This window comes from Nannobrachium achirus (genome assembly GCF_963921795.1).
Source record: "Nannobrachium achirus genome assembly, chromosome: 21".
NCBI lineage: Eukaryota > Metazoa > Chordata > Actinopteri > Myctophiformes > Myctophidae > Nannobrachium > Nannobrachium achirus.
In genome coordinates, this window is record NC_137828.1 from 42446138 (window position 1) to 42460211 (window position 14074).

Genomic DNA, 14074 nt, shown 5'->3' on the forward strand with positions numbered 1-14074 from the left:
CTGTATCTGCACAGCAAATAGAAATCTATCATTCAATAGTGTAGGCTGCAAACCTTTCAATAGTCTACTCTTCCGTATGTGCCTCTTTGAGGTATAGAATGCCAAAGTGGTGATTGCGTTTGCCTTTTCTGGATGAGAGTACAATGGGCAAGCATTATTTAAGCTGCCAGGACTTCATGGTCCTTGGTTGCCCTTTATATCCCTCTGGCCTCTGCACCCCAAAAAACAGGTGCTGCCTGAATAGTTGCAGCCAGAGTGGAATAACCGTCCGCTGCTGTCCAAAGCCTTCAAGGACGCGAGAGATGGATGAATACATAGAAAGAGGGAGAGGGAGGGATGGGCATATCTACGTTGACTGCAGCTGTTGGCTTTGTGACGCTGGAAGCGTTCCAGTAACCATGTGTACAAAACTTAACACAGTCATGCTGAAGTCCTGGCCGCTAGCCAACTGCCCCTTCCCCTAATAGTGAATAGCTGTGAAAAGGCGAGGAGGGGACACCCGGCCCCTCCTCGCCTCTTGCTGGCTGGACAGACGTCTCTGCACGCCGAAAGTTTCAGGTCCTGGCACCATAACTGGCACAGGGCAACTTCCAAACTACGGGGCTTATACAAAAAAAGACCTGTCGACAGAGACGGGACTACCAACACGCACTCACAGCCAGTTATCTGTAGAGATCAGCTGCTCTTAGCTGATCTACACACAGCAGGGGTGATCAGGCCTCAGGAGGAGACTGTGGGGACAACCACTGTGATCAAGGCTGTGGTGAGTTTCTGACATCTGAGTGCTTGGCAGAGTATGGAATGTTGGTATGCTAGCAATGCAGCAACAATTGTGGCTTAAATAAAAAATAATCTTTTATTTATGAATTTATTTGCCACAGTTATTTGTCTTGATTTACAAAGAATTACAACAATATATATATATCTTTTATTATTGCACTTTAGCACTGTTATCTTTTGTAACCACTATGTCAGCTGTAACTTGACATTTAATTGTTAGACATGAGAGATATAGGAGCACTGCGTCGGTCCTTATTATAGCCAACTGAGATCAGGTGCTCTTTGGAGTGTTATCAAATGGCTAACAGATTTTAAGTTCCTTTCCTCTGTGGAGACGGTGTAGGTGAGAAATTCAGATGAACTTAAAAAGAGTCAAAGAAGGGGGAACACTGTTAAAGCTGCACTATGTAACTCTCCTCTTCTATCCCAGATTTGAACCCTGTTTCTGAGCAAGTGATTATTTTTTTACCATTGAGCTAATGGAGCCCGCTTGCTCATGGGAAGAATTGAATCTTGAGCATCAGGTCAAAATTCGTGTCAGATCCTGTGTCCAGCAAGCCTAGGTGAGACATGATGACATTTGACTTTTACATGATCTAAATGTCTCATTAGAAGAGCAGGGAGACGAACATACAACCACCCCAATTGTAAAAGTTATATTGTATTTACATACTCTACCATACAGATTGGACAAAATGAAAATGTATTCATCTTTAAGTTGAAATAGTTTAAAAAGCATTTACTGCAGCATGGTTTGGTGAAAAAAACACAGGTGCAAACGTGTTTTGGCTCACAGAGGGTCCACTGAAGATTAAAGTGAATACCTTTTGGCAATATGAAAGTATGTTATCATTGCAGAACCATACTTTGTGGATGTATTATCATAATAAGATAAGATAAGAACTTTATTAATGCCGCAGGGGCATCATACAGTATGTTACCTGATGCATTTTCTACTGAGTTTGTTTGAAAAGCACTCGGTTTCTCTGTTTGCTTCAGGCATTCTCTCAAGAGTCTGATAGCTTACGCTACTGAAAAGGAAGAGGGACAAACCGAGTTGCGTTCCCTTTTCTTTGACGATGGCTAGCCAGATTGTGCTTCAGGTGACTGTATTTTCCTTGCTGTTTACTCAAGAAATTTGGTAGAAGATGTTATTGTCCCCCCCCCCACCCCCCACTGATTTCAATTATTTATTGTCTCCACCAGCCGAAGGCAAGGGGGAGAGTATGTTTTCCCCTCTGTCCGTCTGTGCGTGCGTCCGTCCGTCCGTCCGTCCCTCCAGTTTGTTACCATCTCCGGCCCGGTCGTTGCCAAAATGAGCACACACACTCCCTCTGCCCCACATTTTTCAAATGGCCCTGTTCTAGCGCCACCTAGTGGCCGATGTTTGCAAAACACATTTCTGTACACTACCCTTGTCCACAAATCCTACAAATCGGTAGACAGTATCTCTACAGTCATGTGATCAACATGGATCTGTCCGATTTTCCATATTCCATCCTGATTGGCTACAATTGGACAAAATGCCTCAAATCATGAACACAGCGTGCAATCTTGGTGAGATTGGGCGCGCACATTCCCACTAGGCCGAGGAAGAAATGCCACTTCAAATTTCTCAAATCAGCCTCATGGTGGCACTATAACAGGGCAATTTGTGTTTTTACCTTTAACTCCACCGATAAGTGGAAAACTTTGTATGCGCACTCCCTACAGGCTAAGGATAAACCTTTGCCCTGCATTTTTCACATTTGCCTTTTATACCGCCACCATGAGGACAACTTATGTAAAACACATTCTTTGCTATTACTTCATCAGATTTTCTCCAACAATCATGCAAATCAGTACACAGTATCTCTGTCATGTGATCAAGTCTGATCCGTCCGATTTCATATTCCATCCTAATAATTGGCTAATATTGGCTTCCAAAGTTTGCAGGATTGCTCCGTTTTTGAACAAAATGCCTCAAATCATCAACGCAGCTTGCGAATACTGTGAAATGCCACACATATTCCCACTACGTTAAAGTGATCCCTGATTTGTAAGCCATGTAGGCCTTAATATGTTATAATAACCCTCTTTAACCGAAATATACCTTTTAAAACACTTGGAATATATTCCTTTGAGAGAAAAAAAGTTATATGTTCAACCCCTGGGGGGAGCCATTGCACTGTTCGTCGCATGCAGTGATGACATAGGCAATGCTTTTTGGCTGGTCGGGCCCATTTAAAATGGCGGTGTAAACAGGTTTTAGATGTTGAATTAAACACTTACAGGCACGGCAAAACATCCTACTTGATATGAACAGAACAGAAAAGCACCACACTACTAACTACAGTTAATCTGAGCTTCAAGACAATGTTTTAAATATTGTAAAGAGAACGTTGTTTTGACGTTCCATATTAACCCTATGGGCCCGACCAGCTAAAATGCATTGCCTACGTCATCACTGCATGCGACGAACAGTGCAATGGCTCCCCCCAGGGGTTGAACATATAACTTTTTTTCTCTCAAAGGAATATATTCCAAGTGTTTTAAAAGGTATATTTCGGTTAAAGAGGGTTATTATAACATATTAAGGCCTACATGGCTTACAAATCAGGGATCACTTTAAGGAACAAATACTACCCTTTTCACATTGGCCTGTTATAGCGCCACCAGCAGGTAGACTTTAGCAAAACACACTTTTGGAACACAATGTCTCAAATCATGCATGCAGCATCCGACTGCCTTGAAAGGTCTAAGATTGGCGAAGAACAAATGCCACCCTTTTTACATTGGCCTATTCTAGCACCACCAGGACGCCTGGCCTGGTGGAGACCTGTGCTCGGAAGGAAGAGCACTGCTTCTAGTTCACTTTCTTTTCGCACGTATATTGTGAAATCGTATTTTGATCTGTATACTTATGTTAGTCTGGGTTGAATGCACAGGATACTTCAGTTACACCCCCAAAAAAACTGAAAAAGGAAGTCCACAATCCACATGCAAACAGGCAAGTGCTAGCCTGGAAATGGTCAGTGTTGCCATGTCTGCTTATTATACTTATCGGTATACGTAAAAATGTAATACATTTCATTTTTTTCTAAATATTCTTTGAAATTGCAGATCTACGACCTCACAACGTGTCGCGAATCCTCGCCATGTGACACGTTTTGAGCTTGTAGATTTTCAAATACCCGATGTAAAGTGGTAAAACTTAGCCTGGTTGCTTCTTTTGGGCTTGTTTTCATGGACCTGGCCGCTTGCTAAACCTGTGACCAGGCTCTGACTCTCTGACCTAATTTAATTAGAGACCATAGAGGAAAGAGAGTGGTGTAGAGTAACTTCTTCTCAAGTACTGTACTTTAAGTACAAATTTGAGGTACTTTACTTTTACTTCAACTCCACTACATCTCAGAGACAAATATACTTTTACGCCACAACAATTATTTGAAACCGTTCTTTACTAGTTACTTAGTAGATTTCGATTATTGTGACAAAACATATATTAATTACTTCAGCCCATTTCGGCCCTTTGAAAATAGCCTATCTACAAGCTCACAACGTGCAGAGATTGTAGATCTGCTGGTTTCAAAAGATTTTAATATATTTTATACATTTATTTTAAAAACTTGAAATGGGACATTCTGCCTAATGAGTAGGCCTACTTTTGGTACTTTACATTCATTTTGATACTTTTTGTACTTTTACTCATGTACATTTTTAATTCTGGATTTTAACTTGTAAGTATTTCTATATTGCAGTATTGATACTTTTACTTAAGTAAAAACATTTGAGTACTTTATCCGCCACTGGGGAAAAGATGAGCAAACGTTTCCATGTTGTGTGCGTGACGCTATAATATGCAATAGGCGTGCTGTCTGTTGGTCATAGTTCAAAAAAGAAATAACCCCCAAGATCCTCCTTCGCCCGTTAATTCTTTTTATAGTAGGTGACACTGACTGGGGCCATGGGGTATTTCTATTATCAGAGCATATTAGCTGTTAGGATAACATTGGCACAAGAGGACCCCCCCCCCCCCCCCCCTCCCCCCCAAGCTTTGTAGTGGTGGGAGTATAGTTTTAGCTCCTTGTGGCTTTGGCGATGTGTCTATTACCCCGCAAGACTTGCATGTGACTCTGTCGTGTGCACGCACACACCCCCCAGTGATAAACAACACACATGCCCCTCACTCACCACCACAGTCATTTCTTTAGCTGTAAAGAATGCTATAAGCCGATTTGGAATGCTTGATTATTTGGCCTTTAGATTGACATTTAGATCACGGGACCACTTTTTTGTTTGAGCGAAAACACAATTAATCCGAGGGCTTTGATGACTTTGTGTTGGTGCTGAACAATTCTGATCCCTGCATGACTGATAAGACTTCAAGTGTTGACACGATTCAGCCTGGTCAAAGAGACCAGGAAACCATGGCAGTTCATCTTTTTAAATGGAATATTAATAAATGTGTTATAATAAATATTAAATCCACATATCTCAAGAGACATAATTTTTACTTTAATAATAATTATTAAATTATAATAGTTAATCTTGGGCGGAGAGGGAGGAGAGAGAGAACCCGAGCAGAACCCGTGAGGGACCCTCTCGAGAGAACCCGAGCAGATACCTCACAGGTCTGAGGCCCCCACCCTGAGCAAGCAATTTGCGACAATGGTAACGAAAAAAAACCTCTTAAGGAGGAGGAAACATCAGGCAGATCCTGACTCTGGGGTGAACAGCCCTGCTGCCTCAACCGAGTCGGGGGGACAGTAAGGAACAAAGAGAGAGCAAGAGATAGACACAGAGAGATCCAGGCAGGTCCACAGGCGTGCTTCATGGAGGCCCGGTCCGGAGTCTCACTCTTGGTCTGCAGCTGAGTAGTCGAGTTTTAGTAGCAATCCCAGCAGCTGAGTTGTCGAGTTTTAGGTTTTTAGGTTGTCGAGTTTCCAGGAACTGGAACTGTGGAGTGGGAGACAGAAAAGAAACTCCGGGGATGATCCCCGGAGTTCCCCGGAAGGTTATTGTGGCCTCCTGGTGGCGTTATAATAGGCCAATGTGAAAAGGGTGCCGATCTTCTTCGGCCTTTCACGGCAATTGCATGATTTTGTTCCAAAAATGTGTTTTGCAAAAGTTGACCTGCTGGTGGCATTATAACAAGCTAATGTGAAAAGGTTGGCATTTGTTCCATGACCTAGTGGGAATGCGTGTGCAAAGTTTCACGGAAAGCCCAAGCTGTGTTCATGATTTGAGGCATTTTGTTCAAAACGGACTAATCCTGCAAACTTTGGAAGCCAGTGTTAGCCAATCAGGAATATGAAATATTGGACAGATCTGTCTTGATCACATGACTAGAGAGATACTGGGTATTGAATTTGTGATTTTTGGATAAAATCTGAAGGAGTAAAAAAAAAAAAGTCGGCCTCCTGGTGGCGCTATACAAGGCAGATGTGAAATATGCAGGGCAAAGGAGTTTCCTTGGCCTCTAGGGAGAGCACATTCAACGTTTTACACTGATCAGTGGAGTTATAGGTAAAAACACAAATCTGCCTGTTATAGCGCCACCATGAATTTTGATGTGGAATTTTGATGTGGAACAAATCCGGTGGTGCTATAACAGGCCCATGTGAAAAATTGGGAGCAGAGGTTCTGCTCTGGCACCCAGGGAGTGTGCGTGCACAGTTTCGCTGGCGTCGTGCCAACGGTGGCAGAGATTAGCTGTTCACAGACAGATAGACGGATGGACACACACGTGGATGGACGGACGGACAGGGTGCAAAACATTGTCTCCCCATGCCTTTCGGCCTGGCCGAGACAATGAATTGAAACCAATTGCCTTTAGGGTGCAACCTATTGACCGAGTTGTACATGAGTTCCATATGGACCTTTTATATAATGAGTTATATAAAACATTAAGAGGCTTAAGATGAGTGTTCTGATACACAACATCAGCATAATCTATAAAAGGAACTAAGCAACACTTGAGATTATTCTTTTCCTAACTTCAAATTAAAAACTATTAATAGCTAGAGTGAACTCAGGCAACCATATGCTTTTTAAAAAAAAATAATGAAGTCTGTATTATTCCCTTTTCTCTACTCCACACGTGATTACAGAATAGTTCATCTCTTGCAAAGGATTTAAACATGATGTGAATGTCCTGTGTGCAAATTTGTAAACTTGTACACAAAATAAATGAATGGCATTTTTCACCGTCACACACTGTAGACCAAGTAACCGCCAGTGTAGAGGAGAGGTGGTGCCGGTCAAAGTACTTTTCAGATAATATGCAAGATTAAAACTAATGTCTATGTTAATTTTGCTCTGGAGCTCAGTTAATTTGAATTTAACGTGACTAAAGTGCCATGGATCTGCAATTCTGCTGCTTATTAACCTCTTAACCTCTTTTGTGGTTCCTGTGGAAATAAGCCTTGGCTTTCTAGGATGTCCTTTTAGTTGACCTTGTACCAGTGATTTGTACTGTCATGAAACTGTACTTTTTTCTATTGCAAACTTCTAATAAATTCTTCAATCAATCAATTAAAGACTGTAGCCTATACTTCATTAACTGGGGTCCCCGAAGGGTCTATACTTGGTATCCTTTTTTTACCTCTACACCAAATCTCTTCGCTTGTGGATCTGCTATTTTTGCTGAGTGTTTCCCTGTTTTTGACATATGTTCGCCTATTATGACATGCCCAGAAAGGAATGCAAGGGTTCATGTGGTTAATTGCCTGTTAAGAGATTGACCACCATGGCAACAATACACAACCTAAAGCCTTTTCTATTCTCTGATACAACTTGGCGTGGTTTTCATAAGACGTGGACTTAAGTCTTCCATTGGACAAAAGGTGGAAAGGTGAATGCGTCATTGCATGTATTGTCTCTAGGTTGTCTTGTAAGTGTAACCATTGTTTACCATTATGAAATGAACGGTGTTATTAAGCTCAATGCTCCATTGTTTGAACATGGTGGTAAACCATTCATTTGTGGCCTGTCTCTTTCATGTTCTCCTCAACCCCTTGACAAAACATTGTACTTAGACAGCTGGTCAACTATTGTCTCTTTGACAAAACACGAGTGTCTGTCATTGTCAGTGTGACTATAAGAGTAACAGTGATTTCCTGGACATTGGACAAATCTCCCACTCATGTTATTATTCAGACTGGATATTGATTGCTGGGGTAAACACTTTTGTTGCTCTTTTTGCACTCTTCAACTATGGTGTATTTCTTGTTTCGGTTCTGGTTTGTGTTGTGTTTTTAACAAATGTTTCAGCAAGAGATGTGTCAATTTGTAGAACTTCCTGACATGCATTACTAGTACTTTTTAAAGTGTGTGTGTGAGAGAGCAGCAGTACGCTGACTCAGTGATGAGGAGGGTGTCCTGGAGAGTCACATGGCTACTTGTCACCGGCCTCTGAGAGGAAACATAATCCTGAGAAGGAAGGCTGTTGTTATCAGTCTGACTGCGCATTGGCCTGAGAAAGGGAGAGAGAAAGAGAGCCCTTATTGGCTCCAATAGAGACTCTTCGTCTACATGCAGCACTGCAGTACATATCTCTAACCCCTCTTCTTTTCTTTCTTTCTTTTTGTTTGTTGTTTGTGTTGCACTCTGACCAGGTGCTGGTCTCTCCCGACATCAGCCTTCAGAATACCCCTGCCATGTCATCGGAGCTTCCTCGGCAGTGAGCTCACAAAGGTACAGTAAACTATGTTTACATTATTTTATTTTTTATCTACATTAATTGACACCTCACTGGCCACTTTGGTCATCTTCACCCCTCGCCCTATAGCTGTTGAAATATGTGTACTGTCAATTAAATAAACACAAGCGGCTGTTTATTTAATTGATTCATTTGAATGATATTGCCTTTGGTTTTGGTAATCTGGGTTATTGTTAATACGGCCCAAATTATCCCGAACTAGTTCGGGATAGGCACTGTATGAGTTAAAGTGAAATAAATGCCTTACAAATTGGCTGAAGGCTTAGCAAACATCAGGGTGTTGTTCAGTCAGGTGTTTTTGCTATTGTAGTGTCTTGAAAAGGAAAAACGATTGAGTTCAGGTGAGAGGAGGTGACCAGGGCATGAGCTTCAATGACCTGCAAATATGTATCTCCAGTATGAGAAATTCACACAAGTTACAAGTTACACACACTAGAAAAACATTCTTGTCACAGATCTTTTATTTATGTATTATCTTTGTACATACGTATTAGTATTGATTTACAGTATTGTATGTTTGGTCTCTCTTTCATGTTTGCTTTAGCAATGTACGCATGTCTTCTCGTGCCAGTAAAGCCCCTTTGAATTGAGATTGGTTTGGTTTGCCCACTAGCATTTCAATGGCCCAGGCATCCTTCCTCAGTGTCGTATAAAATACCAATTTAGAGCCTTTACGGTCAATAGATGGTTTTAGTAAGTGCTGCGTGCAATTGAAGATGAACCATTTATAGTGACTGACTTTTCTTTTTTTACATAAACCACTCACTGTCCAGCCAAATTCTTATGCATATTTTCTTTCTTTCTTGTCAGCCCTTGATTCAAGTTTGTTATTCACATTGGACCTTGTAATTATATCACATAGTGATAGTGGTATCCACTCTTTGAATTACTGACATTGTGGAATGTTATATCACATCATTTGAAGTAAGGCCACAAAATAAGGCTGTAACGCAAATAAAACAACAAGTGTTTGAGAAAGAACAGAAAAACAAACGATCACCTTGGAAAATTCATTTAATGTGACATGCAGTACTAACTCGGCAGTGCTCGACGCGAAAGATGAATCACTCACCAATCCGTCTGCCTTTTTATAAACCTAACCAAGTTCTCTAATGAAGTTGAAACAGTCCTTCCGTCCCTTTCATTGTCCCACCGCTTGAAAAGTACAGGTCTGTGTTCTGTGTCTGCTGTGGTTTTGAAATTATATTATTCCAATGTCTATTTCTGGAGAGGAATTTTCATTTGATGACAGTTATACGTTTTATCGGCCTGTTCTTAAATTTGGACTTTCTGATAGAAGTTGTAGAATATTGCCTGCATTCCGTGGTCTCTGCTCTATGCCAAACGGACGATTTGAAATCCAGCCCGGATGCGGTGGCTCAGCCGATCCCTAGGCTGACTCTGGCCATGCCATGAAAGAAAAGAAAGAAAGAAAGTACTTTAAGTGCAGTTTTTAACTTTCTGCTTCATCTTTGTCATTCTTTTTCCCCTGTGTCATTCTTTTCCATCATATGGATCCATAATGCCATCAATTGTTCATTAATGAATGGTTCCTTCCTATAGCAGAGTAAGCAGTAGAGACAGAGGCTGTGAGAGGAAGATGTCGTAGGTTTTTGATTCTCAGCCAGCAGGGGTTTCTGTGGTTCTGTAGGCGAGTCTTTACCACCACTATGGCACTTAGTCTGATGAGCACACAACTAGTTTATATTTATTTAGACCAGGAACCCCTTTTGGGGTTTTTACCCTTCATTACGGGAACCCATTACGTGGTTGTTGTTGCTACGTACAGACGGTACAGTATATAGCAACATAACATTTCATATTTGACCTTTTTCAGAAAGCTTAGGTCAGGAATCAGGATTTACTGTAGAACAGTAGAAGGTGTTTTTAGAATGGGCCTCAGGTCTAAATGGGTTATGTACTATCAATTTGTATTGCCATGTTAAAAAAACACAAAAGTGTTTCTATTGTAGATCTTATTCTTGTTCTTACATAATCAAACATCACAACAAAGAACAGACACCGGTACATAAGATACTCTAAAACCTATAACCCCCCACCACACACACACACACACACACACACACACACACACACACACACACACACACACACACACACACACACACACACACACACAAAAGATATAAACTGATTCACAGCAGAAATAATTACAAATAATTTAATCAACCAACCGTGCTAAATGGTGTAAGACGCCTCAGGGCTTCTTGGCCATCTGGCCAGTGATGTATATCGGAGCAGTTACCCATATATGGAGACCCCTGGTACCCATATATGGAGATCCATGTACTGTATATGGAGATATGCTGTGAGAGCCCAAACATGCTTACTCAGTTATTCGTTATGTGAAAGTCCTATGACGTCTATGACATCTGACATCATACCCTTTTATGCCCATACATGGAGATCCCTGTCTGTAGAACCAGCCACACAGATATGTGCTGTCTTGGCCATATATGGATTCAGTTAGTGTGATATTTGGCCGATGTGTCCTCCATATATGGGCATTCCCATATGAAGTCCTGTTGGATATGGGCTTAATATTGATGACATCAGGGAACTCCATATATGGGCATAAAAGGGATTCTGTTCGTGTTACATCACAGTGAAGCCAGACAGAGCGGGATGTCAGAGCCGCAAACCCTTTCTGTTAAGAGTGGTTCCCCTGACATCACAGTGACATCAGAGCATGATGTCAGAGCGACAAACCCATAGAACCACAGTGTCAGGCGTTATAGACAGAGATGCACACATACGGACAAGCTGTGACCGTTCACATACTAAACATGCGACCTATGGTCGCAGTAAATTACTGGGCAGCCACAGCAATTGCTCAGACCATTGTTTGGCATGTGGTTTTTCCATTATTGTGGTGGAACATCACTTTTAGCTGACTCGACTCTGCTGCAGGTTTCCTGTGTAAAAGTTAACAGAAAATGTGCCTTAACATCTTAAACGCACAATGACACTGACTTGAAGAGGGTATGCGCATGCATAAAGTGAATGGCAAAGTGAGATTAACGTTGTTTAATGCAATCAGATAGGACTTTTCTGTTTGGATGTATGGGCTGTCAAGGCCAGAATTGTTTTTGCCACGGAAGTCAGGCGTTCCCGCATAACCCGGGTATGATGATGACGATGTGATGCGCATACCCTCTATAGTGTCGTTTTACGTTGTCTCACTTGTCTGGAGGCGAGGTGTAGCAAAGTGACCTGTCAGCAGCATTTCATTTTTATCAAAATGTTAAGCTTTTTGGAGGCCTTTGAGTCTGTTAGATGCAATCAGTTTGACAAATGTGATAGTTAAAAAAATAAATAAAAATCACACCTGTGTGTGTGTGTGTGTGTGTGTGTGTGTGTGTGTGTGTGTGTGTGTGTGTGTGTGTGTGTGTGTGTGTGTGTGTGTGTGTGTGTGTGTGTGTGTGTGTGTGTGTGTGTGTGTGTGTGTGTGTGTGTGTGTGTGTGTGTGTGTGGATCATGTGTACCGATTTTTGTGACATTTGAAGAAAATATGTAGGAAAAGGAGCAAAAAGTGTGTTTTGGAGAAAATTCAAGATGGCGGAAAATCTATCATGGCGCAAATGGGTGTGGCCTATATGGGGAGATGCGTCATGACCCAAGGAATCCAGGGAATTTTTTTTAAAATTTTCTGACCTACGGTTCAAGAGTTACAGGCCAAAACGTAAAGTGGGGTGTTATGGCGCCACCATGCGGCCAAATGACACAATTATTTTTTATTTAATCCTTGAAATCATTATGAACCTCCTCTCCAAGTCTTGAAACTCTAGCCCCTATGGTTTGCGAGAGACAAATAATTGAATGTGAGTTTTTGCGATTCCCATTATAAGTCAATGGGGAAAATTAATTCACTAATAAATTAATATCAATTAAACGATATAACTTTTCTCTTAGAAAAGTAATAGCACACGATTCCCGAGTAAGCCGGTCGATTTGACATATGGCGCGAGTGTGTGGTGGCAAAACTGTGGGACTAGTGGCGTGCCGAAGTTTAGGAAGTTCAGGCTACATACACACACACAGACAGACAGACACACAGACAGACCCACACAGCCACGTATAGGGAGCTGCACACAGCTCCAAAAAAAAAAGTATTATTACACTGACAATCAGCTTATCTGTCCCTCTTACTGTACCTTATCTCACCAGCCGTTATAAATGCTAGAATAACACAGATATCAAAACGATTACAAGTCATTTATCTACACCAGGCCAAGGACGGAGTTTGTTTTCATGTCTGTCTGTCTGTGAATCCAGACCTAATCCTGCAAACCGCTAGACCAGTGCTTCTCAAGCTTTTTCAAGTCAAGGACCAAAATGGATAGTTTTTGGCTGTGGACCACCATCTGAAACCAGTTTGTCCCCGGACCACCATCTGAAACCAGTTTGTCCCCGGAAGCAAATGTTTTGCTTTTTTTTTTAATTCACTGCGCTATATGCGCTTGTAGATCTGCTATACACTGCTATTCACGCCTGCTATTCTTAACACAGAAATCGCAAATTTAATGCAATTTCCGTATAAAATACGGCTAGCATGATCAAGAACACAAGATAGTAAAAGGCACAAAGCATTATAATTTACTTTAACGTTCGAAATAATGATTTGTTGGCTTTAAGTCCAGTGATTTCTGTGTAACTGGGGCTTTCCCCTTCAAAGCTGACGTCAGCACCGGAAGTTGCTGAGAAATTTGCTGAGTGGGCGGGGTGTGAATGGAGTCTATTTTTGAATATCCAAAGTAGAAAATATGGTTTAAGTGGTTAAAATGATTGTGATGCTATATTAAAAGAATTGTCTGGAAACCCCCAAGGACCACTTTGAGAACCAATGTGCTAGACCAATCAGCGCCAAGCTTGGTCTAGCCACAAATGTGACAAATGTCACTGTTTGTGACCGGCTGTCAGTCTGTCAGTATGTCAGTCAGTCTGTCCGTCACACGTCACGTCACACTTTTGCTCATATCTCCGCCACCGTTGCCCCAATCCATGCCAAACTTTGCACACATACTCCTTAGCTGCCAAACCACAACCTCGGCCCTCGTCTAGCGCCACCATGAGGCCGATTCTAGCAAAACACATTTTCGGACACTGCTCCTACAGATTTTGCCCTAAAATCACGCAAAGCGGTACACGGCATCTCTAAAGTCATGTCATCAACATGGATCTGTCCCATTTCCCATATTCCCTGCTGATTGGCTACCATTGCCTTCTAAAGTTTCTGTATGCGACTTTACGGTCGCTTATCTCCCGATTAGGGAGTCTTACTGGTAATAAGAATAGCCAGAAAAGGGAAACATTGTGTTATTATTTTGCTACTATAGCCGCGCAGATCTTCCTGTGAGGCTGTAAAGTGGAGGTCATACACTGCAGGCCACAGAGGAGGCAGCTGGATTATGAAATGTAATCAATTCTGACTCAAGTTATTTGCGCTTTAAATAGAGGAGTTTGTTCCTGGGGGTAGCGGATATTATGCAGTAGCAACTATTCTGCAGTTCTGGGCTTTCGGAGTCATGTATAAACTTAAATCTACATAATTAGGGACACACATGAAATGCA